Below are 26,234 nucleotides of genomic sequence, written 5' to 3' on the forward strand. Positions count from 1 at the left end.
GCTGATAGCATTTTTGTTCCGGAAATGTTACTTGTTATAAAATTCTTGTGCTTAAAACAGAACCCATGAAGAGTATAACGAGTGTGATTGCTGTCGTACTCCCCTTGACTATGCCGCCATGTATTAAAACGAATGTGATCTAATATACACCAAAGAATGACTTCCGATGTACAGCCACCGATACAGGATCACAAGCGGAGTAATTCAGCGTAGACAATACATGCTGCTGGGCACTGCAGACAGAGAGCTAAGGGACAAAGCTATTTCGGAGGGCGGCGCCGACTTGGCCAAGTTTGACAGGCGTAGGAATCTCGGAGAAGAGCGCGGACAAAAGCCGGGATAGCTCTCCCTGGCGTCCTGTGCTGGAGTTGGCGAGGGGCGATTGACGAGGGGTCGGGGTCTGGGGTCCGGCCGGAGTTTTGACAAACAGCGGCATTCATAATGGCGGCGACGCGGCCCAGGGGCGACGCGGCCCTAGGCGGCCGCTGTGGGCGGCGCGGCTTTAAAGTTGGCGCCACGCAGCCGCAGCCCGCGGAGCTTCGAGACGGCCCTCGCCTTAGCCGAAGTCACTGACGCCGGATAATGAAGCGGCCGGTTAACACAGGCTGATCCACTCAGCTCGCAGCTACCGGTCGGTGGTATAAGGGGGCGGGCGTCTACACGGTTGACACTACCAGAAGTTCGCTACTGCGCTACATGTACAGCACGTGCACCTCTCCCTCGTTAGTTTACGAGGTAAAAACTCAACATGTCTGTCTTATTTTAGATTTCTTTTAATGGTCAAACCAAGGAATTTTAATTAAGCTCCAATTTTTTACCTTTTCGCTACCTATATACAGTTTAATTTCATCAATGGTTCTGTTGCTGATTATTAAAACTGGAACACCATGAAGGACGCCAATATTTTCTACATTATCATTCAGAAACCGCACCTGAATGGCGGTCGTTTGTGAGGAGACTGTATTACGCCTTTTGTAAGAAGGAATATCGTCTACCAGTAGCTATCCGAGTACGGCAGGGGCAGAATCGTGGCCCATCGAAACGGGTTTATCGTTCCACAACATTGCCCCACACTTTGGTCAGGATCACACGACTGTCAAGCGAATATCAAGTCGATGGTCTCAGGAGGGCCATACCACTTGGCAAAAGCTCAGCAGCCTGTGTGACTAGCGCTCTAGACAGAAAAGCTTGGCCGTGCAAGCTCGTATCCCCTCGTCACGCACTTTGACTCAGGAAGTGGGTTTCTTTGCACCAAGACAGTATTCCACATAGACAATGTGGCGACCTCTGGAGTACCGCAGATTATTAGCACGGTGATCGCTATCACGGCTTCACTTGATGCGAGAGAGCGGTACACCGACACTGGTGCAGCCAATGAAAACTGGGCACAAGAGTGGCGCCATGACGAATGCTGGTTCGGCATACAGCATCATGACCGATGTATCCATGTGTAGAGGCCCTGAGGAGAACAAAAATCGCCAGGCTGCATTCGGTCCCAGCACCTGGATTGATGGCATGGAGTGCTATTGGATGTGTGTACTAACATCACTGATTTACACAGCTGGTAATTTGGACTGCAGGCATTACATTTCTGACATGTTAAGGCGGGTAGCTATGCCCTGTTATCGAAGTCTCTGTAACGTTATCATTCAACAAGCTGCATGTGTCCCAGCAGTGCTGACCTACATTGATACAGAGGGTGTTGGAGTGCTGCCAGGGCCAAATCATTCTCCAGATCTCTTCCCTATTGGGAGCTCCTTGTCACGGGTTGCTGACAGACCGGTACGCCTCCATCTGCTAGCCAAAGCAGTTTACGAACTCTGGCACAGAACTGAAAATGCGTGGAATGACATGCCTGTATCTGTCGTTCGAGCTCAGTTTCAGTAGATTCCAGCCAGGTTCGAACCACTGTTGCACCCAGACATGGCTTCTCTGTGTCCTCTATTTCGCACTCTCCACAGTCTCAAATAGTGAATGAATTTAACGATGTATAAATTGCAGTAGTTTAAAAGAAAAATTACTTTTGTATGCTACACCCTAAATTTTTAATTTATTTGTGTACGTAGACAAACTGCGCCTTATTTACGTCTTCATGGGGAGGCATGAAATATTACATGATTTTTGGGTCTGCACATAGATTTAAAACAGTTCATGTAAGTTATTGTAATAAAATGGAAATGTACTTACAGATCAGTGTCTAATTCATTATTTGTAAGCCAGACAATTGGTTGAAAGCTGCAGTTTTCCTTGCAGTCACTCGGTTTTAAATGTATTACCTATATGTGCAAACGAAAACAAATCACATAATATTTCAGGACACCTTTGGAAGATGCCTTGGAAATAAGACGAAGTGCGTTTTGGTGCACACATAAAATAAAAATATTAATGTGCAGCACGCAAAAGGTGTTTTTCCTTTTAAACTACAGCAATTTATATACAGCTGCTGCTAAAATGAGCACCACAAGAAACTTGTTAAGGGTCGATGTATTCTTACTACTTTAATCTGTCCACGAAAAGTAAAGTTAACTTTTTTTGCTATCCTTCCTGGATATGCTCTTGCAATCATATTTCAATTTTATGCAAAAAGATACGTGACTTATAGGGAACGCTGACCGTTTTCTTCGATGAGCTACATGTCCGTCTATCCCCACTTCGAAATTTTGGTACGTCACATAATTTCATTTCTAAGTGAACATGTTCACCACGACCTGTTACAAAGAATTCAAGGTCCTGAATCAAACTGTTCGCAAGGGATCGTAAGTTCGGAGCTATTCTCCTGTGTGGGCCAAACTTGTAAATTTTTATCTTCCGAGACAATGAAGACGCCATTCTTTATTAATGAAACTATTCTAGGAGTGTTGATAGCTCTTGGAAAAGCTAATCGCAGTGATATATAGCTCATTTTACCCATGTGTTCTAAACATGAGTTGACTTCTCGCCGCCGCCGCCGCCACCACTAACTCCGCGAGTTTTACTGGATATTATGAAGGAACAATTAAATCACACGCGTGAATTTACGTAGAAGATCCAGCTCGATCACGAAATGTGATTACGTCGAGCTGAAGCTTCTCACCAAGAAATGCACGGGGTCTGCGGACCACGTGTTACCAATCTCTCCACAATCAGTAGTCAATAAACACATTTAAATAAAATACACTTTGCATATATACTTCACACTCACACTGAAATGCAAATTGAGCAATTCTGAGTATTACTCGGCAATGAGCGCCTGTTCACTCCCAAGTGCAGTGAACACAAATTCCCATGAAATTACTTGGCAAAAGAAATCATCCCCCTATCTCTCCTAACCGAGATGATTCTAGGAAATACCATAGTGGCTTTCCTCAGCAGGGAAGCTGCTTCCAAGTTCAAAGTGAACATGGAATTCTAAATCTTCGCTAACTATCGGAGCGATAGAGCAGAGCGTGCTTACTCACCCAGGTCTTCCCAGCAACAGCCACGATACGGTCTCCCTCGTCCGGGTCCACACCTCGTGGCCGCAAGGACTCAGAGATACCGCACACGGTTATTTGCCAACCTAACGAGCGCTAATGACGCGCGTGGAGCTTATGCCTCTCTGGTCCAGTGCAGTCGCGCTCTACTAGATTCGAGGTTGGCTACACTTCCACTATGCCTATAGCACACCCACAGCCGACATCTCACGCATACATCATACGTTCGCATTCACACTTTGCAGACAATTACCATATCTAATATTAAAATGATCGTCTATATTTAAATAACCCTATCTTACTAATTATCATCAGGCTCTTCCCTGAGTGTCGGAAGGGCACTCAGGTGTCTTTAGTTGTGGGGTCGAGCCATGTAGCGGCTTACATGGAGCCGTTACAAGGGCTTCAAATACAATTCAGTATCATGATAAATCAAAACGTAACGACTATCAGTCGTATTTTAGTAATATATAATTATGTTGACAATGTAAATAATTAGTTTTTAAAAGCTGCTTACCTTTATTAAGCTAGTGAGTAAACTAATCTGAGCAGTATTATTTAACGGAAAGCTTGTTTCAAATATAGTAATATACTAGCGCTACCTTCGTTATGTCAGACATCCTTCCCCACCACAGATTATCGTGCAACTGCCATATTTTACGGGAGCGCCCCCGCCTTAAGAATGTCTTATTTAATAATGACCTTTTTTTAAAAAAATTCCCTTTACCAGTATCCGGCAAAGTAAAGCAGAAGCACTTATTACTCACTATGATAGATTTGATAATTTATAAAATGTAATCTATTTTCTGTCGTTAATAGTACGCTGGTGTTGGCACTTAGAACTGTCAACGAGTAACAAGCCTTTTGCGTCGAAAGTATCCGACAGATCGCAACAGTTGCTGTCAGCTGGAAAGCTATTGACGTGCAGTTGATGGCGTGGGCTCTGCTGGTACGTCAAACCTGTCTTACGGAATAAACTACATGCGAACATGTCACAGGATGACACCTGCATGCCAGTATAGTCCCTCGATGCAACAATATCAGCCTGCTAACGCTACCCAAATGACAACAATACTGTGTGAGATTACTGATAATTAGTACTTGATGGTAATTTCTGATGGACCAAACTGTTGAGGTCATCGTTCCCTAGGCTTACACACTAATTAATCTAACTTCAACTAACTTACGCTAGGGACAACACACACATCCATGCCCGAGGGAGGACTCGAACCTCCCCTCCGACGGGGGAGGAGGGGGGGGGGGTGTTCCCGCGCGAACCATTTCAAGGCGCCCTTAGACCGCGCGACGATAATTAGTACCTATTGAATGTTAGGGAAGTCAATAAAGTATACGGATTTCAAAGTATGAAAAACTTCCCCAAAAATAGCTCACTAAACAGCTGTGGCAATGTGAATAACTGTAGATGTATGTGGTAGTGATGCATGTAGGTTAATTTTTGTATTAAGCGACTAAACGTGTTTCAAATGTTGTAATCTCAATGTTTCGGTCATTACAACTGCCTAGTGGAGGTAGTTTTTTGTCTTAATCTGTAGTGTGGATCTGCTGAGTAGGACGTGTACCTTTGTACTATGACTCACTGAGAACGTCCTTCCTTTCTTTTCTTCAAGGCACGATTACTGTAAGCAAAGAAGCTAGACTCTTAACCCGATCCTAGCTCATTATACTCTCCCCTTTAACAGCCTTAAAACCGGCCGTGTGCGAGACTAACAGTCGGCACTGTCCTACCACAGGGCCCTGTTTCATTCAGAACATTGTCTTATTGCGCAGTAATCATTAATTACACGCTATCGTTCTTCCTCATTCCAGCGGATGATCCCAGTTATCAAAATTCTCTCCTCCATGGGCTATCTTTTACACCAGCGTCACCGCGATGCTCATATTTAACAAAATTACTTACAGTAGCGTTGGGATATCGCATTCAGTTGTCGAAAATTGTTATTCTTATGTTGAAAGTAATCATACAAATAGTGAACCGCTAATATCCTCCCAGAGGGGACTGGCTACTGGATCTTCCGTAACAAACGCTACACACCCTGCAGTAAGCCTGACTGTGGCGGAAATTTACCTAACACTTAGTTTTCATTTGGGTTTCCTTCTGTAGTCAATATGTGTCTAATTCTTTCTAGGTTAGATGTTTAACAACTACAAAATTGAAAACATCTAGTGACAGGCTGAAAAACGAGTGTCCGCTTTATATTTCATGTTTCCTGTTTTCTACGATTAATGTGGAATGTTAATTTATCCCCATATTTCGTCACACCAGTCGGGTTCATTATTTGTATTGCAGCAAAACTCCTAAGTGTAAGGGAATTAGAAAAGAAATACTTTTATGCTAGAAGGCAAGTTTTTACAGAGTATCACATTCAGGCTTGAAATATTTCAGTGCAAGTTTGTGCTGTGTACCTAATTAGTACAAAAATCGTAACTTACAGAGTTACGTATCTAAATTTATGGCCAGCAGTATTGAGTCTATAAACATAAATGACTTCAGAAGTACTTCTGGAATTCCTACTAAAACTGCAACTTGAATTTAGATGTAACTTCCTGTATAAAAACAAGCTCGTTAGTTGGCTAAATGCCTCGTGCTGAGCTGTAAAAGTCCATCAGTGAACACAAAAGTGTTTAAGCTATGCACCTACAGACAGAAAGAAAAGAGTCGGAGGTTACTGAACAAAAGAAAGTGCATCTTAGATGTAAGGAGACAAATCATGAAACGTGGCAGTTAAACGAATTGTTATTTTGTACAGAGCGGCTGTAGCATTTACAGTGCAGTCGATGAAAATGCTGATGAAAATATAAAATTATTACTCCATCTGTGGATGGGTGAAAGCCCGAAAAATGTCTTGGCATGAAAGATTATAGTAAAGAACTGCATGGTTGCTGAATTTGTTCTAGTAAAACGATATGAAATGATATTCTCTTCACCGTACCGCTGCCTTTCTGCCAGATCTATGGTTGAAACTGTACGTTAATGTTTAATCAGACCTTAAGAGGAACCTCGGAAGACCTGAGTAGCGTTACATCCACCGCACTACACGTGGCACACGGATGATCCTCGAGCTAAGTTCTCTCTCATTCTGTGATCATCCAAGCTCTTAAAGGTTATTTACCTAGTAAGAGACTAATATTGCAGCCCTTTTTGTTTAAGGAACTTCCTACGTCTCATCTGGAAACGTAGTGAAAGCGAAAAATCTAAAATCTCAAGCAATGCCACATTAGTCGCTATTACACTGTTTTCGTACGGTGTGCTGTTAAATGACCTAATAGAACTGCACTTAATGATCAGAGAAGCATTAAAACTCCTTAAACTAAACCCTTTCTCTGGGAGAGCAACGATATTAAGGACAGGATATGTGCTCGGATGCGCTGCGGTGGGATGTGGGTTTCTTGCGGCGTCCTCGTGGCGGCGGTGGCGAGGTATTTAAATTTAGTGCCCTGTGAGAGAGTACACAGAGTGCATTCATAAAGTGGGGAGCAGAGTAGTAGGGGGCTGTATAAATAAACGGCTCGGCGCATAGCTCGGAACAAACGTGAGACGCCGCCTCCGCCCCCGCCTCCACCTCCGCCGTGGCCGGCATGCGGGGAATCCATTTCCTCGGGACTGACTCAGTGTCCTCGCTCATTATCGTCACACCATCTGGGAACCTGCCTCCGAATCACTGTTCCTGATTCGATACAGACACTATCCGGAATCCTCGTCAAAAGGTTATGGTATGTCCAGCTGAAGAAAGAATCACAGCTTCACAACGTTCGCTAACAGTATGTCACGTAATGTTGCAATCAAGAACGTTTCAAGAATGTTCAGAAAGGTATGCAAGCATGAGAGAAGGACAATGGCTCCATACACTGTCGCTTGAAATAATTAAACGCCCCAACACGACAGAAGGGTTGGTTATTAGGACTGTCGATATTATTTAAATTATCGGAAATCCGCAGTATCGATACTTAAAAAGTTCCCTTTCAGTCGTCGATATATCGAAAAGAAACTTCTATATATTGACGGAAAAAATATTAATGTACCAGCTTAAAAAAAAGTCAGCTGCACATTGTAAACAAATTGCCAGTTTTAGAGCTGTGTACTTAAGCATTGATTCATTATTCGATATTCTGTACATCAACAAGCTAGCCGCCTGCTCGTCCCCCTCAGAACAAGAACTGAAAGGAAAACGATGCACGTTCACGCTTGGCTCTGAGCACTATGGGACGCAATATCTGAGGTCATCAGTACCCCAGAACTTAGAACTACTTAAACCTAACCAACCTAAGGACATCACACACATCCATGCCCGAGGCAGGATTCGAACCTGCATACGCAGTAGCCATCTGTTAGCTACAGGCGACTTGACTTGTAACTGATCAATGACGTTAAGAAAAGGCTATCCCCAGAAACCTGCAACTCAGTTGCCCTGAAAAGACCGCAGCAAAGACGGCCGAAACGTAGGTTTTAATACAAGTTTTAGTTTCAAAAAGAGTGCCAAAAATGACGTGATTCACTTCCCATCATGGGTATGATAAGTGATCACATAAAAGGACAAACATGTTTCTGAACGGTTAAAACATTATCAAGCAAGATACTGAAGAACTAAATGCTAAGCGTAAAGGATTATTTTACCACTTCAAACATATTCCGTTCTTGAGTTTGTAGTTTAACGCACTCTGTCTTCAGGCCGTTTAAATATTCGCAAAATGGTCAAACTATATGCTAAATTTGAAGTCCAAGAAGGTCGTCCCTTAGCAGTTTTCAAGGTGGACGAATATGTGGTACAAAATTACCACGCATAACCGCAAGTTATTACAAATTTATCGAAAATTCGTATTCCCGTACATCAAGGGAAAAGCATTTATATACGCGGATTCTCCCGGTCTTATCTTACCAGACTACAAAGGAAAAGTAACATCACAGTATCGCATATTGTATTTACGATCTGTTAAGAAAATAGTGCAAGGGACATAGGGAATCAGCGATGGAATTATAGCAGAAGGTGCTAAGTCCTCCGTTACAGTGTCTCCCTAGACCACACGTCTACTCATTTCACCCATGCAACAGTTGCCCTATTTTTGATTTAGAGCAACGAAAACCTCTACTTTCGTCATTCACCCAAGACCGGACAACCATTAACACCGTCACAGCCCTTTATTGACCGAAAAACTGCTGCGTGGGTAACGTTCGCCCAGTGACTATGAGCTGACTGGTGAGGTAAAATCTTTCTTTGCGAACGAAATTAGCGTAAATTCATAATGATTTCATACAACATATGGTGGAATAGTAAAAGTGTGATCTTGAAAAATATTACATACAAGAGGACCAACAAATATGAACGAACTATTTCTGCCACTGAATCGAGCATCACGAAACCCTGTCGTTAATGTCAGTAAGTGATTCCATTATTTCAAATATTGTTTTGTTCCGATTCCGCAACACTCCAAATACTTCCTAATTTTTTTATTGTTTTATGGTTCGTCAAGTCTAACAGCCATCAACTTACGTTGCTCTTTAAATCACCCATGAGACATACGTCAAACATATTAAAAATGTTTGACACGCATATAATCATTCCATATGCCGCATCCATCAACAAGTCGCTAAGTACTGGCACTTTAAAACCAACCCTTCCCCTTCTTTTTAAGGCACCTGTCTTCGGACTGGTTTGAATTCTCCTCTTTTACTAACCTTTTCACCTCAGAGTAGCACTTGCAGCCTATGTCCTTAATTATTTGTTGAGTATACACCAATCGCTGTCTTCCCAACAGTGTTCACGCTCTACCGCTCCACGGTAGCTCCATGGAAGATATTCCCTGATGTCCTATCATCCTGTAGAGAGCATCACATTTGATAAATTTTAATGATTTATGGAAATCGCCTTAATGTAAATTACACATTTATGGTGCTATGAACGATTTCGTTCTTAATACATCTTCAGCTTACCGAGTTGTACTAAAGTCGTGATATAAATGGTCTGGTTGTCATGTGTGATTTTGAAGTCCAAATACAGAAAGATTACTCACAAACATTCTGCCGACCACCTAGCGGAAGTATGGAGAGCAGGCACAGCATGCTGCGTACAGTGAACTGAATAAGTTTCCACCCGCAAGAAAAAATCCAAAATAAAAAATCATGTCACCCTAGAAGTACCCGAAACACTCCGAAGGTGGTAGCCCGTGTCAGAAACGTTCGTAGCTTCCTGTAGAATCTGCACCTACCGACACCGGTTGTCAAAAACAGTTAACTTCCCATGACACTCTGAATTAGGTGGTTAAACAGCAGCCCAATCAACATCACCACTGAACTGTGATCTGCTGGGTACGCCTCTCAACCCAGTATCTGATTTCGGGTGGAAGGAAGGAATATGAGAGTTAAACGTCCGTCGGCAGAGAGATCATTAGAAACGGAGCACAAGTTCGGAAGAAATGATTCTGGTATTTGCCTGGAGCGATTAAGGGAAGTCAGATGAAACTTTAATTTACATAGCCAGACGAGAATTTGAACCGTCGACCTCCCGAAAGCGAGTCCAGTGTGCTAACCACTGCGCCACTTCTCCCGGTCTAATTTCGGAATCTCTTTCTCTCCATGGTATAATCGAGCGTCTCTGCTTTTTGCAAGTATGCCCCTCTTCAGTGATTTCATAAGAGTGTCTTCGGTATTACTAAATGAAATCCACTATCGAACTCAAGTACTCTTTCTCCTATCTCATTCCTACTTCCGAGCCCATATTCTCCCGTAACTCTGTCTTCTGTTCCTTTCGCTATCATTGCGTTCGAATCCCCCATGATTATTGGAATATCGTCTCTCTGTATTTACTGAATTAGCTGTTCAATATCCTCATATACTTCGTGCACCTCTGATGATAAACTCGCCCTTGGCAGTCCCCTTCCGGAGATCCGAATGGGGGACAAACTCGGAATCATTTGCAAACAGAGACCATCATGACACTTCTCCACTTACAGGCTTCGTGTCCCGTGGATACACCTCACGTGTCTTTAATGCGTTGGTTTCATTGCCTTCTGTATCCTGACGTCATCGATAATTGCTGATTCTTCCGTCTATTAGGGGTAACGTCCCACCCGCAAGGGGTAGAAGTTGTCCTAAACCTCTGTCCGCTCCTCTAGTCTCTTTAATAGGATCGTTGCCAGAACGAAGGTGACTTCTTATACCGAAAGTCTTCGGCCGTCATAATGAGCCGAAACATTTGCCTAAAATGGAACTTGAATCTGCAACGCCGGCTGTGCAAAATAGAAAAGTTCTCCCGAGCCTACGCAGTCAGCTTCTGACGCTTTCTTCTCATATTCTACGAGTAGGACCTACTTTGTTCTAAGTCGACTGTTTCCCAAAGTGACAAAGTAAATGTAAATTTGTTCACATGAATATTCTAGAAACGTACGAGTGCTTACTGAACGGTAATGCCTCCGAATTTTTTACGTAAAAATTGGTAAAGGTTTCAGAAGGAGATTTTCACTCTGCAGCGGAGTGTGCGCTGATATGAAACTTCCTGGCAGATTACAACTGTGTGCCAGACCGAGACTAGAACTCGGGATCTTTGCCTTTCGCGGGCAAGTGCTCTACCACCTGAGCTATCGAAGCACGACTCACGCCCGGTCCTCACAGCTTTACTTCTACCAGTATCTCGTCTCCTACCTTCCAAACTTTACAGAAGCTCTCCTGAAAGAAAGGATACTGCGGAGACATGGCTTAGCCACAGCCTGGGGGATGTTTCCAGAATGAGGTTCGCAGGAGAGCTTCTGTAAAGTTTGGAAGGTAGGAGACGATATACTGGCAGAAGTAAAGCTGTGAGGACCGGGCGTGAGTCGTGCTTCGGTAGCTCAGATGGTAGAGCACTTGCCCGCGAAAGGCAAAAGTCCCGAGTTCGAGTCTCGGTCGGGCACACAGTTTTAATCTCCCAGGAAGTTTCACTCGTAAAGGTTCTCAAATAAAACAACCATTATTAACCTTCAGCCTCTTTATTCTTCATGTGCACATATTTATTTCTCAACATTTTCACCCTGGCGACGAACACATACCTCCCAACGAAAGACCAGTTCGTTAACAGCGACTCTGTACAATGAATTTATTGAGGGAGTCACACTTCTACACTGCTTGTACCGCTTCATGATTATCAAAGTGAATTCCTCGAAGGTGTTCTTTTATTTTTGGAAACAGTTGAAAATAGCAGGGGGCCAAATCGGGTCTGTGTGGAGGATGATCGACGACAGTGAACCCAAGGCGTAGGATTGTTGCAGATATCGCAGCGCTTGTGGGTGTTATGGCGTTATCATGCTGAAGGAGAGGGTGCTCCATGTGTGGAAGAACTCTTCGAATTCTGAACCTGATTACAACACGCTGTACCTCAAGCACCGACATACACCGTCCAGTCACGTCGGTCTGACTACCTGTCAAAAGCCTGAAGAACCACGTTCTGCAGCGCGGACCGCTGCGTGGCGTTTAAGAGCGTCAATAAGGTTCTGCAAGGTACCGACAGGGCTCTCCAGTTGCCGTGGCCAGCCACACCAGGTTTCTCGGTTAAGGATCCATGGCGCGTAAAATCCGATCGAGGTGGCCCACAGATTCTCGATTGGGTTTAAATCCCGAGGGACTGGTGGCAAGACGAGTACGGCAAACGCATCCTGGCGCTCTTCGAACAATGCATATTCACTGGGAAGTGTGTGACACCTTACGTTGTCTTGCTGGTAGATACTGTCGTACCGAGGAATAACAAACTGCATGTAGGAGCAGATGTGGTCCCCAAAGACAAATGCACATTTGTGTTGATCCATTCTGCCTTCCTTAATGGCGAGTTCACCCAAGAAGTGCCATGAAGCACACCACAGACAATAACGCTCCGTCCTTCGGACTGGACCGTTCCGACAACTGTTACACGGTGTTAGCTGTCAGACGTTTCGCGCCAGGAGCGTAAAACATGATTCATTTGAAACAGCTACCTGTCGGCACTAACAAGGGGAAGGCCTCAGACACGGCCAACCGATTCGGCTCAAATTTGGCAGGTCGCTTGTGTACAACCTAAAACGAAGGACTCTTAGATATCTTGGATCAACACCCCCGCAATTTTGAGAAAATCGCCCCTAAAGGTTATGACGAGCAGTCGACTCAAAAGTGGAGGGATCGATATATAATTGTAAATAGAGCATTTTTCATCATCAGGTATGGGGTCCGCAAACGCAAACTTTTCCAGAAATCGAGGAAAGAAACTTCTACAACTGCCGCTTCTGTATCCACATGGTAAACGCTTTTCGCCGACTCTTCGGAAGCAGTGTAGCTGTCGAAAGATTGCATTCATTACATGTTCTTAGTGCCGTGAGTAAATTTGTTTCGAATGTTTATATGACAAGTACCATCCATCTAGTTGTTCCAAGAAAAGTGAGGACACGTAAAAGTGACTGGAAGAGCCATTGTAAATTGACCTATAGTAACATTTTAGTTGTTGACTATCCCAAGAGGTTTGAGAAATTTATTTGCCTACCTTATTATTATCATACCTTATTGATTTACTTACCTTATTAACCCTCCTATCCCTATCAATTGAGATACGGAAAAATACAAACGAAAAGAAGATCATCCGCTAGGTTTCTTCGAGATTCGAGCACTGGTTCTCCGATTCCCAGCCACTTACCTTGGCCGTTGCACTATCTTTTTTTTTTTTTTATCTCATGTTGTTCACTTTCGTTCGTTGCATCTGCTCGGGGCGGAAGTCGTAACACATCCGTTTAAGTTCGTTATTGATCGATTAACTCAGTTTCTTTATTACAGAGGGCAGCTAACCCTGTGACCGAACACGCTGAGCTACCGTGCCGGCGATATCGATGCTGTCGATGAGAATCGTTTACTATGTGGTTACAGAACGGCAGTTGTAAAAGTTTCTTACCTCGATTTCTGGAAAAGCATGCGTTTGCGGACCCCATACCTGATAATGAAAAATGCTCTATTTACAATTATATATCGATCCCTCCAACTGTGAGTCGATTGCTCCTCATAACCTTTAGGGATGATTTTCTGAAAATGGCGGGGGTGTTGACCCAAAATATCTTAGATTCTTTCGTTTTAAGTTGTACACAAGCGACCTGCCAAATCTGAGCCGAATCGGTTGGCCGTGTCTGAGGCCTTCCCCTTGTCAGTGGACGTCCATTTGCGCTATTGGCGTACAAATTCCAGCATTGTCACCGATGAACAGCACACAACACGGTTTCCAGCATTGTCGCCGACGAACATCACACATCACGGGTGCATGAAGTAGGTGTTTGCTGCGGAGGCCTTTACGCAGCAACGTTCGCTAAACTGGAGTTGAGGAGACATTGTTTGGTAGCCCCTTGGTTTATCTGGGCGGTCAGTTGCTCAGCAACTGCACTTCTATTCGCCCCTATACACTTCCGCAGCCGTCGCTCACCCCTGTCATTTATGGCCCTAGTTGTACCACAGGTGCCTCGGCGTCAGATTTGGATAGCGCGATTTTGCCGTACACGGTGTACACCGGTCAGCCAGAACATCATGATAACTTACCTAATAGCCGGAATATACGCCTTTGGCACGGATAAGAGCGCCGACGCATCATGGCATGGAAGCAATGAGGACTTGGTAAGTCGCTGGAAGAAATTCACACTATATCTGCAATCACAAGGCACCTAATTCCCGTAAATTCCTGGGAGGGTTTGGGGGAGGGGCATGAGCTGTAACGCCACGTTCAGTCACATCCAAGATGTGTCCGATCGGGTTTTGATCTGCTGAGCTGGGGGCCAGCACATCAACTGGAACTTGCCACAATGTTCCTCGAACCACTCCATCAGAATCCTGGTTTTATGACATTGCGCATTATCTTGCTGAAAAATGCTACAGTCGTCGGGAAACATGATCGTCGTGAAGGGGTGCATTCGATCTGCAACCGTGTGCTACACTCCTTGGCCGTCATCTTTCCTTCCACAAGCTCGACTGGACCCATCGATGCCCACGTGAATGTTCCTCCGAAAATAATGGAGTCGCCGCCAGCTTGTCTCTGTCCCGCAGTAGAGGTGCCAAGGGGCTGTTCCCTGGAAGACGGCGGGTTCGCGCCCTCCTAGCGCCATGATGGAGAAGGCATCGGGATTCATCAGACCAAACAACGAACTGCTCCAACGTCCAGTGCCGACGGTCACGTGCTCATTTCATTAGTAGTTGCCGATGTCATGGTGTTAAATATGGCACATTCATGACTCGTCGGCTGCGGAGACCCATCCCATTAGGAGTGTTCGGTGCACTGTGTAGTCAGACACACTTTTATTCTCTCCATCATTTTAGTCCGATGTTTGTTCCACCACAGTTCACTGCCTGTCCTGTTTTCCCAGTCTGCCCAGGTGCGACATCTGTAATGAGATGTGGCCGCCCAACCCCACGTCGTCTGAACATCGTTTCACCTCGGTTCCGCCACGTGTTGAAGACACCACAGCACTCTAACACCCTGTAAGTGGTTCAGTTTCCGAAATGCTCGTGCCGAGCCTCCGCGCCGTCACTATCTGCCCTCCGTCGAACCCAGACACATCGCACGCCTTCACTACTCTACACAGACAGCGTGGTCACTGATACTACACGCACCGTGCGTGTGTCTGATTAGGAGTCATTCCTCGCCAGGTGACGCTTCCGTCATCTGGACGGGTTTATATCGATAGTAGTAGGTGGTCATAATTTTATGCCTGATCAGTGTACTTTAACATTTGCGGCATGCGAACAGTTTACAAACTTAGCCTTTTCTTAATTGCCTCCGCCCTTGACCCCAAAGCAAATGATCATGCCCTACGAACGTCCGACAAATCGCTCCGTTTCCACATTACGACAACGACCGCTCTGTTTTCTGCTTCTCCCCACTGTTCGTGCTGCCACCTGCCGTCTGTACGTGGTTATTGCACGCTAACGTCGGTAATAGGCGGTGGTCACATTAATGTGACTGCACCGTGTAGTTACGTTAGACACCGCCATGTTACACACTGCAGTCCGAATCACTCTAACAGCAGAGGGCTGCAAATATGAAGGCACGAATAATAAAGATGTGCTATGTTAATAAAGTTTGTTTTATTTGAAAATATTTAAAACTTTTCACATTAAATAATGGAAATCATAGCTTTTAGCACGCCCTCGTAAGTTTTTTGTAGGAAGATGAGAAACTGATCCTATCCATGACATCCGTCGAGCAGTACAGGCTGACAATGGGGGGCAGAAAACGCCGAGACGTCTGTGCCAGCAATCGCGTATTTCCTTTTTCGCCGTCATCCGGCTCCGCAGTGCGATATTGGGGCGGCTGCGCGGCCGTTGTCATAACGAGCGGCCAGCCGGCGGTGGATCGGCTCTCGCGGAGCGCGCATTAATTAGACGCGGAGCCGGCGGATGAGTGGGCGGAGGCGATCGATGCGCTGTGCAGCGCCGCGGCGTGGCGCGCTAATTGCCACCGCCGGCGCAGCCTGCCAATGCCTTTGATGTCGCCGCAGCGCGTTCCTGCTGGTGGCTACCGCGCAAACAAACAGTCCGGATCCGCAAGGTATGCACACGGTGCAGGTGCAGGTGCGGGCCTCGACGCCCAGGCAGGCTGGCTACAGCTCCTGGTAGCAATCGACGCGGAATGTGTTTATGCGTGCCGCTTCCCCTAGACATCCGTGTCTGTGTGTGCGATAAAACTCCACTACGTTCTGTGGAAAGCGCCGATTAAAGTCTAGTATCAGTATAACCACATTACTGAAACTACACTGCTGGACAGTGAAATTGCAACACCATTAAGATGGCACGAGTTGTGACACAGAAAGATATGGACAAATGCAAAATTTTCTTAATAGTTTTCTCCAGTCAGCTCTAAGGCAAGTTAAATCAGACATTCGCGCCGCATAGCAATTAGAGTACGAACCGCCAGGGAGCCGATAGTAGAAATAAAATGGCACACCCTGGAAGCTATTGCTTCACCTTGCTCGAGCAAGAAGTCTGAATCGCTCATTCAGAATATGGCACTCATTGGAGCGGAATCATAACATCATTCCTACAGCGCAGCGAACGATTAGATGTTCCTTCCATAAGATCGTTTGTCAGCCCGCTGACATGGTTGGAAAATCACCAAGTTGAAGCGTTTGAAAGCCACTGTTGTGACACTGAGATGCAATGAGGAACGTTGATGAGCCCATAAAACAAGGACAATTGTGGTCATCTCCAGCCAGACATAACGTCACTGACTATTGGTTTCTGTCCACGTTCTCAAGCCAAAGATTTTTTCATAATTTCTTTGGTGTTTCGCAAGAACAAGTGGCTGGCATTGTCAAATCTTCACCCTCCACTGCTGGTGGTGGTCCCCAGCAGTGGAGGTTAAAAATTTGAAAATGCAGCCACTCATGCTGATGTAACGTCAGAAAAATTATCAAAAAGCTTTGACTGAAGAACTCAAGGCAGAAGCCAACACGCAATTTGTCAACAAGTGGGCACGAATGCCTTAAAATTTTTGTATAACGTCGCTACCTCAGATGGACAATGACAAATGTTCAGGCTTCCAAGCCCATATCCTATAAACTGTAGTGACCCAGCTACAAAGTCGACCCTGTGACGTGCTGCCTACCATTCGCCAGATGACTTCTACCTTCGAGACTGCTGCCTGACAGGCCTACCGAACTTTATCGTTGTGATCTGCAAACAACTCATCCACTGAAGACTTTTGGAGTACTACCTCTGGCTTCCTGAGAACCGAACTAATTGTATTTGGCGAACAGTCGAACTATCGCTGTATTTGGGAGGTGTGATAAAGGCTGCTGTCTCTGACTTACTTACACCTTGAGCAGATACTGGTGCAGAGGCATGCCGTAACTCCGCAGTACCATCTACATCCCATACAAAGCTGCTGGAGTTTACTCGGACACACCCCCTCGGTGTCCACCAGAATGCCCCAGTAACTCGCAGTCTACGATCTGCTGGTCGGCGCCGCTGTACGAAGTGCGCCTGCCGCCCGCGGTCTGCAAGACATCGCGGTACTGCACGAGCAGGCGGCGATGGAGACAACGGTCTCGAAAATCTGCTCACCACGCGCGTCAGAGCATCCTACCACGGCTACGGGGATGATGATTCAGTCGTAGCAATTCGAATAAATACATTCTTGCTAATGTTATTTTATTAGCGCTACTTAATCTCCGTCCAGTGCGACGGCAATCCGCCACCTTACTGGGAAGGAGGGAAGCCCTGTATGCATTCAAGGGTTGTTTGGGGGAGGAGACCAGACAGCGAGGTCATCGGTCTCATCGGATTAGGGAAGGACGAGGAAGGAAGTCGGCCGTGCCCTTTCAAAGGAACCATCCCGGCATTTGCCTGGAGCGATTGAGGGAAATCAAGGAAAACCTAAATCAGGACGACCGGACGTGGGATTGATGGTCGATGTCGGAACCAACGTCTTGCAGTATCAAAAACCTCCAAATCATCCACATACTACTTCCAGGTGACTGCATCCTTCGTTGGGTCTAACAGATGGAAGTTGGAGGGTGCGAGATCTGGGTTATAGGGTGGATGAGGAAGAACCGTCCAATGGAGTTTTTTGAACTGCTCTCGGATGAACAGACTTCTGTGAGGGCTTGCGTTTCCATGGAGAAATTTGTTTGCATTTTTGTGGCGACAAACACGATGAAGTCGCTTCTTCAGTTTCCTGAGGGTAGCACAGCGCACTTCCGAGTTAATCATTGCACTATGAGGGAGGACATCTAATAGAATAACTCTTCAGAGTTCCAGAAGACAGTCACCATGACTTTACCGGCTGAGGGTGCGGCTTTCAAGTTTTTCTTCAGAGGAGTGGTGGAGTGGCACCACTCCATGGATTGCCGTTGTTTCAAGTTGAAAGTGATGAACCCAACTTTCATCGCCTATGACGGTGTTCGACAAAAATGGTCATGATCAGCCTCGTAACAAGCAAGCAACTCCGCACAACTGGTCCTTCGTTGCTCTTTATGGTCTTCTGTTAGGGCGACGAGGAAACCAGTGGGGAGACACCTTTCAGTACCCCAGCTGGTGAACTAGTGTGTCAGCACTATCAACAGAGACATCCAGTTGTGCAGCGAAGTGTTTGTATGTGACCCATCGAACACCTTGAATGAGTGTGTCCACAAGTTCCAACCCTGTAGGAATCACAGCTGTGTGCAATCAACCGATTCGCGAGAGATCGGAGAGTTTGCGCGACCTTATTGGGATGACGACAGACGCCTCGCCCATCGACTCACCATGCTTTTGTTCCCTGCCAAGACTCCACAGACATTCTGGAAGTGCCTATGAACATCTGCGACGCTCCGGTTTTCCACAAAAGAAACTCAATGACAGCTGGCTGCTCGGAACGCACCTCTGTTACAGAGGCCATTTTGAAGACTACATATAGTGTCGCCACCTATCGGAACTTCATGAAACTACAGAAGCTGAAGTGGGATTATTCCACGTTTTCGCGCAACAAATTGGCCGAGAAAAAATGTGTTGCATTACTTATCGAACGTCCCTTGTAGTATACGGTGACAAATCCTTTTTGAAAAATTGTTCTGTATAAAATATGCAACGAATTATATCTTCCACATCCAGGTTTAAGCTGGACGGTGTGTAGCGCCTGGAAAGCCCGATTTGTGATGAGCCTATACAAAATATATTGAGCTACGTGTTTGTGGTAGTGCAAAATATCCAGTACGTCGGCTCACTTGCCTTTTTGTGTGTTCGAGCAATAAGTACCCAACGCGAGGTATGGCCTGCGTTTAGAATCCCAAATCCCAGCTGAACGTGCGAATGCTGCCGAGCACTGGAGGGTGCTCCTGCTGCTGCCGCCGCCGCCGCCGCCTCGCTAGCCGCACGTGCGGGGCCCTCGCGTCCGCCGGCCACCCTTTTAATATCTGATTCCGGCCCTATTGACGCAGCCTCTCCCCCGCCGGCTCGTATGAATACAATAAATCGCACAGGAGAGCGTTCAGCCGCATCCTGATTTACAAGGGCGCCACGACTGCCCTGCAGCTCACGCGCAGATGGATAACACTCCATTTTTTGTGGAGAAAAAGCGACGAGGAAGACAGCTGCTGATATAAATGAAACATAAAATCATCCGACAGTTATACAGCTATACGAGGGCCGAAATCGTTAATCCCCGACATACGCAAGTAAATAAAAAACGGCAACATCAATCCTGCATTCGCTGCTGGGAATCAATACTGCAAGGTGATTTATGAAGCTCGCATCTGACAAATTGTACCTTACGCAACAGCTGAAACGCTTAACCCCCGTAATGGCTGAAATTTACGTCTGTCAATGGGTTTACAATATTTATCATTCCTGTCCGCCCTAAATTTTGATTTTTGAATACAGCAACTTAAGTATAACAATTGTAATAAAGTCTGCGGAGACAATTTCTCCATCACTCCCCCATCCCTCCCCTGCTGGCACGGAAGTATCCCATGTCTGCATGTAGGACGCTGGTGTAATGTTCTGGTCATGTACTGAGCGTGTTCGAGGTAGTGTGAATTCATATGCCGAAGGATCCACATTTTTCTTTAAGAAACAAGCGGAGGATTTCCTTCACTATCTGTGACTAGTTGACAAACCTGCATTCAACTGACAAAGCTGCATTCAAGTGAGGTTTACCTTTAATTTTCTTCCTTCTTCTGTTTACTTACATTACAAATACATCCATAGGCAATAATCGCAGCCACTGTGGAAGATGAGGCAGACTAGTAAAATTAGCTTTAGTATTGACATATTTCAAATGTATACCATGCAATGCAGAGTAAATGTAATCCGTATACAGTTATATACTAGTACAGAATTACGAGTGCAAAGCGTGCGAACTCACGTCTATAAACGACTAGCCATTTGGATTCCAATCTTTGATTTTCTCTTAAAAGTGACACGTACATCCGCTATTCGTAACGTTTCCTCTTTCCCTGGTGATAACTGGTTTAATATGGCAGCTTTTAAAATCAAATCCCCTGGGCAGAATAACGTTTGCGAAAAGTTTTCGGAAATGGCTTATTACCACATTTACGAACAACGTCAACGGACTACTTGTTGAGTGATAGTTTCCTTTTTCATTCCTAATGGTAAATAGTCGTTTGTCAGTGTCCTAGGGCCATATGACCCTGGTTTTATAACTTGCACTCTAACAACTTAATCAGCTTCTTTCTTGTAGCTTTAGCTCCTTTCTGAATCTCCTCACCAATAAAGCCATTGCACGTATCGGTCACAACGTCGCGCTGATCACGTAGCTGTTTGTTCAGCGAGCTAGCAATGTTCACGGAGCTTTACTTTGGCATGGAATCGTGTTGCTTCCCGATAAGGCCGGCAATGCTATGTTTTATATACAGCAATATAGCTAGCAACTCTGCTCGTTTATAATCAGGATTCCTAGAGATCATTCTGTGGACGGTGGTGGTACGATATGGTGTAGTTTCAAATAGCTGTGATCCTAATGAAATTCCAGGGTAGTGCTAGGCGTGAAGCAACATGTAGCGAAACATGGAGCTAGACGAGACAGGAATGGATCCCTTAGTGTTACCAGGTTACAGTCGCGAACGCGAAACTGTATTTTACGCGCTTTTTACAAGAGGTTACCTAAATGGCAAATCCTGCTCCTTCCTGGCTCGGACATGCATCATCAAATCAATTCCAGTTTCAATTTTTCATACGTTAAAACCAAATTCTTCGTTTCCTGTTACTCTTGAACTAAAACATTATTTTATTCATCACAAGTAGCTGGTTTCTGACGGTTACGGAATAATAATTGATATCGAGAGAAAACAGTGGAAGTGAAAATAGTAATGACAGTCGAGGCGATTATTTAGCGAAACTGTCTGAAGATCACCAGTTTGCGAAATGCGTTGTAGTTACAATTTCGTGCTGGCGCACGAGGCACTATTTTATGAACATATGTAGAAGTATTTGTGATTGTGTGCGTATGTGTGTGTGTGCCGCACGCGCGTCGAAAACCGCAATGAGAGTAGTCTCCCAAATGTTGAAGAATCCGTGTGAAAAGTTTGTGTGTCATGTAACAAAGAAAGTAGCAGTTGAAAAGATCTCAGGTTTTTACCAGTTGCAGTTATTTTAAGTGGGAAACTGCTTTTGCAGCTCCGATCACAAGTGATCGAAAGTTCAGACACGAAGAGGCACGTGAAAACACGTATGAATGACAATAATCCATACAAATTATAAAAACGGATGTACGTTTACACGTATGTTCCACATCTCCTCCTAAACCACTGCGCCGATGTCAATCAAATTTGGTTCATATGTCATTTGCTCTCTGGAAATAATTACTAGAAGGGGGGGGGGGGGTGTAAGAACCACACACCTATCAAAGGGGCAGGGGTGGGTGTAAAAAGCAAGTAGCCCAAGACGCGAGAATACCCATACTTTAGTTATTTAGTATTTGAGACGACTTAGAGACTTGCAACAAACTTTACACATAATTTCAATCCTTTACGAAGCTTTCCCTCGGTGACGACCCCAGCAAAATGATGAAAGGAGAAAAGTCATGGCTTATTACATTTTAGCTCTTCGTGTAGTAAAACTGCCATATGAAGCCTGACGTTTTAATTTATTACTTATTAGTATTCGTGACACATTCTGTAGTCAGTATTTACATATACTACTGAATGTACAAGAGAAATTACATCATTATACGACTAATTTCAGAAGATATGATATCACAAACACAGAGATGCAAAAGAAATTGCTGCATCATGTGTGATGTTTTAATTTAGTACTTCTTTACTGCGAATTCTATTCTCAACACATTTCACAGACAGTAGGGCACTCGGTGTACCTGCAAAATTATATCACTCTACAGCACATAGTTCGGAAGATACGTTGTCATAAAGGTTCGCAGGAGAGTTTCTGTTAAGTTTGGAAGGTAGGAGACGAGGTACTGGAAGAAGTAAGGCTGTGAGGACGGGGCGTGAGTCGTGCTTGGGTAGCTCAGTTGGTAGAGCACTTGCCCGCGAAAGGCAAAGGTCCCGAGTTCGAGTCTCGGTCCGGGACACAGTTTTAATCTGCCAGGACGTTTCACGTTGTCATAAACATTGATATTCTTCAAAATGAAACTCGAGGGCGAAATTCGCTAGGCATACAAGTGAAATATATGTATAAATATTTTAAATGTATGTGAAATTTATTCAACATGTGTGTATGCGGGCAGAGCTCCAGGTAGAAAGCTCATCCAAAACTCCTGGAACTTTTCAATTAAATTTGGTTAAAAAAAAAATGGTTCAAATGGCTCTGAGCACTATGGGACTCAACTGCTGTGGTCATCAGTCCCCTAGAACTTAGAACTACTTAAACCTAACTAACCTAAGGACATCACACACATCCATGCCCGAGGCAGGATTCGAACCTGCGACCGTAGCGGTCGCACGGTTCCGGACTGCGCGCCTAGAACCGCGAGACCACCGCGGCCGGCCAATTAAATTTGGTATATTAGTTACAATATGGAAAGAAAACTGCAGGGGTGAGTGGAATAACATGGAGAGGGAAAGAAGGACAGGCAGATGCACAGACAGTGAAGGTGAAGGAGCTGACAGGCACAGGAAGGTGGACGAGGGGGAGGGGGATGGACGGAGACAGGGGAGAGGAAATGGACAGAGAGTAGGGAGATGAGGAGATGGACACGGAAAGGAAAGGAAAGGAAAGGATAGGATAGGATAGGATAGGATAGGATAGGATAGGAAAGGAAAGAGCTGAAGCGGGTGAGTGGGGACGAGGAGATGGTGAAAGAGAGGGAAGAAGAAGAGGTGAAATTAGAGGAGGGACGAGCAGATGAAGAAAGGGGAGAGGAGCTGACGGGCAGATGGGTTAGGAGCAAACTGACGGAGGGAGGGGGATGAGGGGATGGACACAGAAAGGCGTAGGAGGAGATGGGCAGAGAATGGAGAAGATGGGCATAGAGAGGGGCTGGAGTAGATGGACAACGAGTTGTGGGTGGAAGAGTTGGACAGAGAGAGGAAGTGGTGGAGATGGACAGAGAAAGGGGGAAAGAGGAGGTGAACTAATACAACATTGGAGTAAATACATTCCCGGGGAACGCCAGGTTTTCAGCTGGTTTACTTACAAAAATCAATGATAGCGCTTGCGCGTTTCATAATCAGGAACAGCGCTACAGAGCGGGAGAATCGGACTCCGGTGACCACGACCTGTGCCCACTGGCGAGGCGGTGTCCGGGAGGCGCAGCGCTCAGCCAGTGGCCGCCTGGTATTCTCGCAGGCGCCGGCTGGCGTCTTTGCTGTTTACAACTCATCGACAGGGCGGCTTCATCAATAATTCAGCGCGCCGTAAAGTGGCCAGCGCCGTAACGTGAGGGGTGGGGAGGACTGGAGGGGGCGGCGGAAGGAGGAGGGAGGCAGGCAGACGAGCGCGAATTAATGCGCCACGGCCGGGGTCGGCAGGCACGCCGGATTTGCCTCGCAAAAAATCTGGTTATAAGGCGCTTTGGCAGCCGCTCGCCGTCACTCGTTTCCGCAGCCGCTTCCTGCAGCCGAGGAATGACGGGGGAATGAGTGAGGGCGTGGGTGGGGGTGGCTGGGTTCGGCGCCTGCCGACACTGTGAGGAGTGGGGACGCAGAAAATCGCAGACGTTTGCCGGTAATCGGCTTTACTGAAGGGACTGCTGAACTTGAGCTGAAGTTTGTTAATCACGTTTCTTAAGCCGCTTCTCTCAGAGGCTGGGGCACGCAGGAGAGGAGGGAGACATATTAAATCTTAAAAGAGATGGAGGCGTGGAAGGCAGCCCGGTTTTATGAATTCCCGTCGTTTCCGATAGGCGAACGCGCCGAGCTAATCTGGTTGGAACGGCCGCTGGCTGGCGGCGTCATGCGCGGTGCGCTCTGGCTCCTGGTCGCCAGTGCAGGTACCGCAGCCGACTAATCCGTTTTACTTATTTTCTTCCCTGCTAGCCAATTGTCTCCGTCCCGTAAAGGAATAACACCGGTTCCGCCACACGTCGACTGGAACTGCTGATTATTCTTCCGGTGGTAAGTCACTGTTATAAGGCTACGACCAGTCGCCTAATCAGTAAATTTCTCAAGAACGATTACCTAGTTTACCGCTACCTGACATGATTAGTCAGTGAAGGAGGTGATCTGCAATTTTGTATTGTAGTATTCTTCTGAAAACCACATTATCTGCCAAGATCGTTATATAAGCATAATTTCTGGGTTACTAGTTTCGCCAACATGTATTGACATCCTCACTTCCACAAAACTGGGCAGTAGTAGCTACATCATAGAATGCTTACCTGTCACAGGACGGCTATACAATATGTATAAATAAAGAGTCGAGGCATTACTATTACCTGTTTGCTTAGTCACTCTTAATTTGACCTTAGCCAATGAAGCCGAAGTCGGCATTCCCCCACTCCATCATCCATCAAATCCCATCCCATCAACAACAATAGTAAATATGAGAGCTGCACAACTTTAATTCTTGTCATCCAGATGACAGCCACAGTCTGATATACCATCCATATAAATTATTTCCTCTACAATGGTGTCAAGAGAGCAACTGAGTTATGTCCCACAACACCAGCATCCATGTACAGGGGTTCAGTAAATTATATCATCAAAATTTCAAAACACTGTGCAATGTGTACGATCCAAAGCCGGAGACGTCATTCATGACACACAGATAGCAGAAGTTATATAAGGCGAAGGTGCTGGCCGTACCAGTCACACTCGTCGTTGGCCGTGATCGATCCCAGGAGTGAAAGGATGACGTCCACCGTTCAGTGGTGAAACGGTGAATACTACGTTCTGCTATTAAGTGTCTTGCATTGGCCACGTCTGATTTCCGCTAGCAGCCTATTTCATCGTAAACCTTAGACAAATGAAAAGCAATTTTTTTGTGAGATTCGGGTGGTACAGTCAGCCTGAAAAATTCCAAGTTCAGTCAACAGTATAAGTCTTTTTGTGTAAAGTAGTTCTTTCAACGTGACATACGATTCACTCTACTGCCTAGACGATTTCATGGAGTAGCCTAGCGTTCATCTATTCCTGCTACTAAACTACAGGCTATAGATGACTCCATTCTCTTCTACATTGCTTTCCTTTCATAACTTCAGACTTTTTCCTTTGAATACAATACCGAGCTGACAACACCGTAAGTAAAATATATGTCCCTAGCAGTCTCGCACAATGGTACTTCCCTAACTACACTAGAGCAAACTGAACACCTTTAGAGAGTGACGTGGAAATATCGTTCTTGCACAAAGCACTGACGTAGAGCACGATTTAGAGCGCGGGGCTATGTATGGTGTAGGACCCATGTGCAGGGCATTAAAATCTGAGCCGATGTCGATCGTGTATAAATTGCTGATAGAGGGGTCTGTATTGTTATGGTGCCGCGTCTGTGAATATTGTAGACCGGCCAGGAGGACGTCGGCGAGCGTTACATCGAGAGAGGTCTTACTTTTACAAAGAGGAATGTTGATAGTTCTTTTCAAGGAAAGTGTCCATCGTATTGTATACATGGAGTCAACTGCGTGTTGCGGCCGGTGGCGCACAGAAGGTACGCCTGCTTGTCTCCCTGGTTCGGTATAAAAACAGTCCAGTGCCGCCACATCAGACAAGTAGCAACAACCATTGTTGATCGCACAAACTGGGACCTTTCAATGGCGCAAAGCTGCAATTCGTGAGGAGAACATGTTCCCGCTTAGTGTTAGCAACGGCCGACTGCCTAATACGCACCGCGACTGCCATATGCTTGCCGAATTTGTTGAGGAAAAACCGAATATTGCGTGTTACGTCCGTGAGATCATTTACTCGATT

The 26,234-nt window shown here is 45.6% G+C and overlaps 1 non-coding gene across 1 annotated transcript; it reads left to right on the forward strand.

The window, feature by feature from the left end:
- Positions 1-22,384: 22,384 nt before the first annotated feature.
- Trnas-cga (transfer RNA serine (anticodon CGA)) lies at positions 22,385-22,459 on the forward strand. Its single transcript has one exon. It is a non-coding gene; the product is annotated as a tRNA-Ser (tRNA).
- The last annotated feature ends 3,775 nt before the right edge of the window (positions 22,460-26,234 follow it).

The sequence above is a fragment of the Schistocerca nitens genome, chromosome 1 (genome assembly GCF_023898315.1).
Source record: "Schistocerca nitens isolate TAMUIC-IGC-003100 chromosome 1, iqSchNite1.1, whole genome shotgun sequence".
Lineage (NCBI taxonomy): Eukaryota > Metazoa > Arthropoda > Insecta > Orthoptera > Acrididae > Schistocerca > Schistocerca nitens.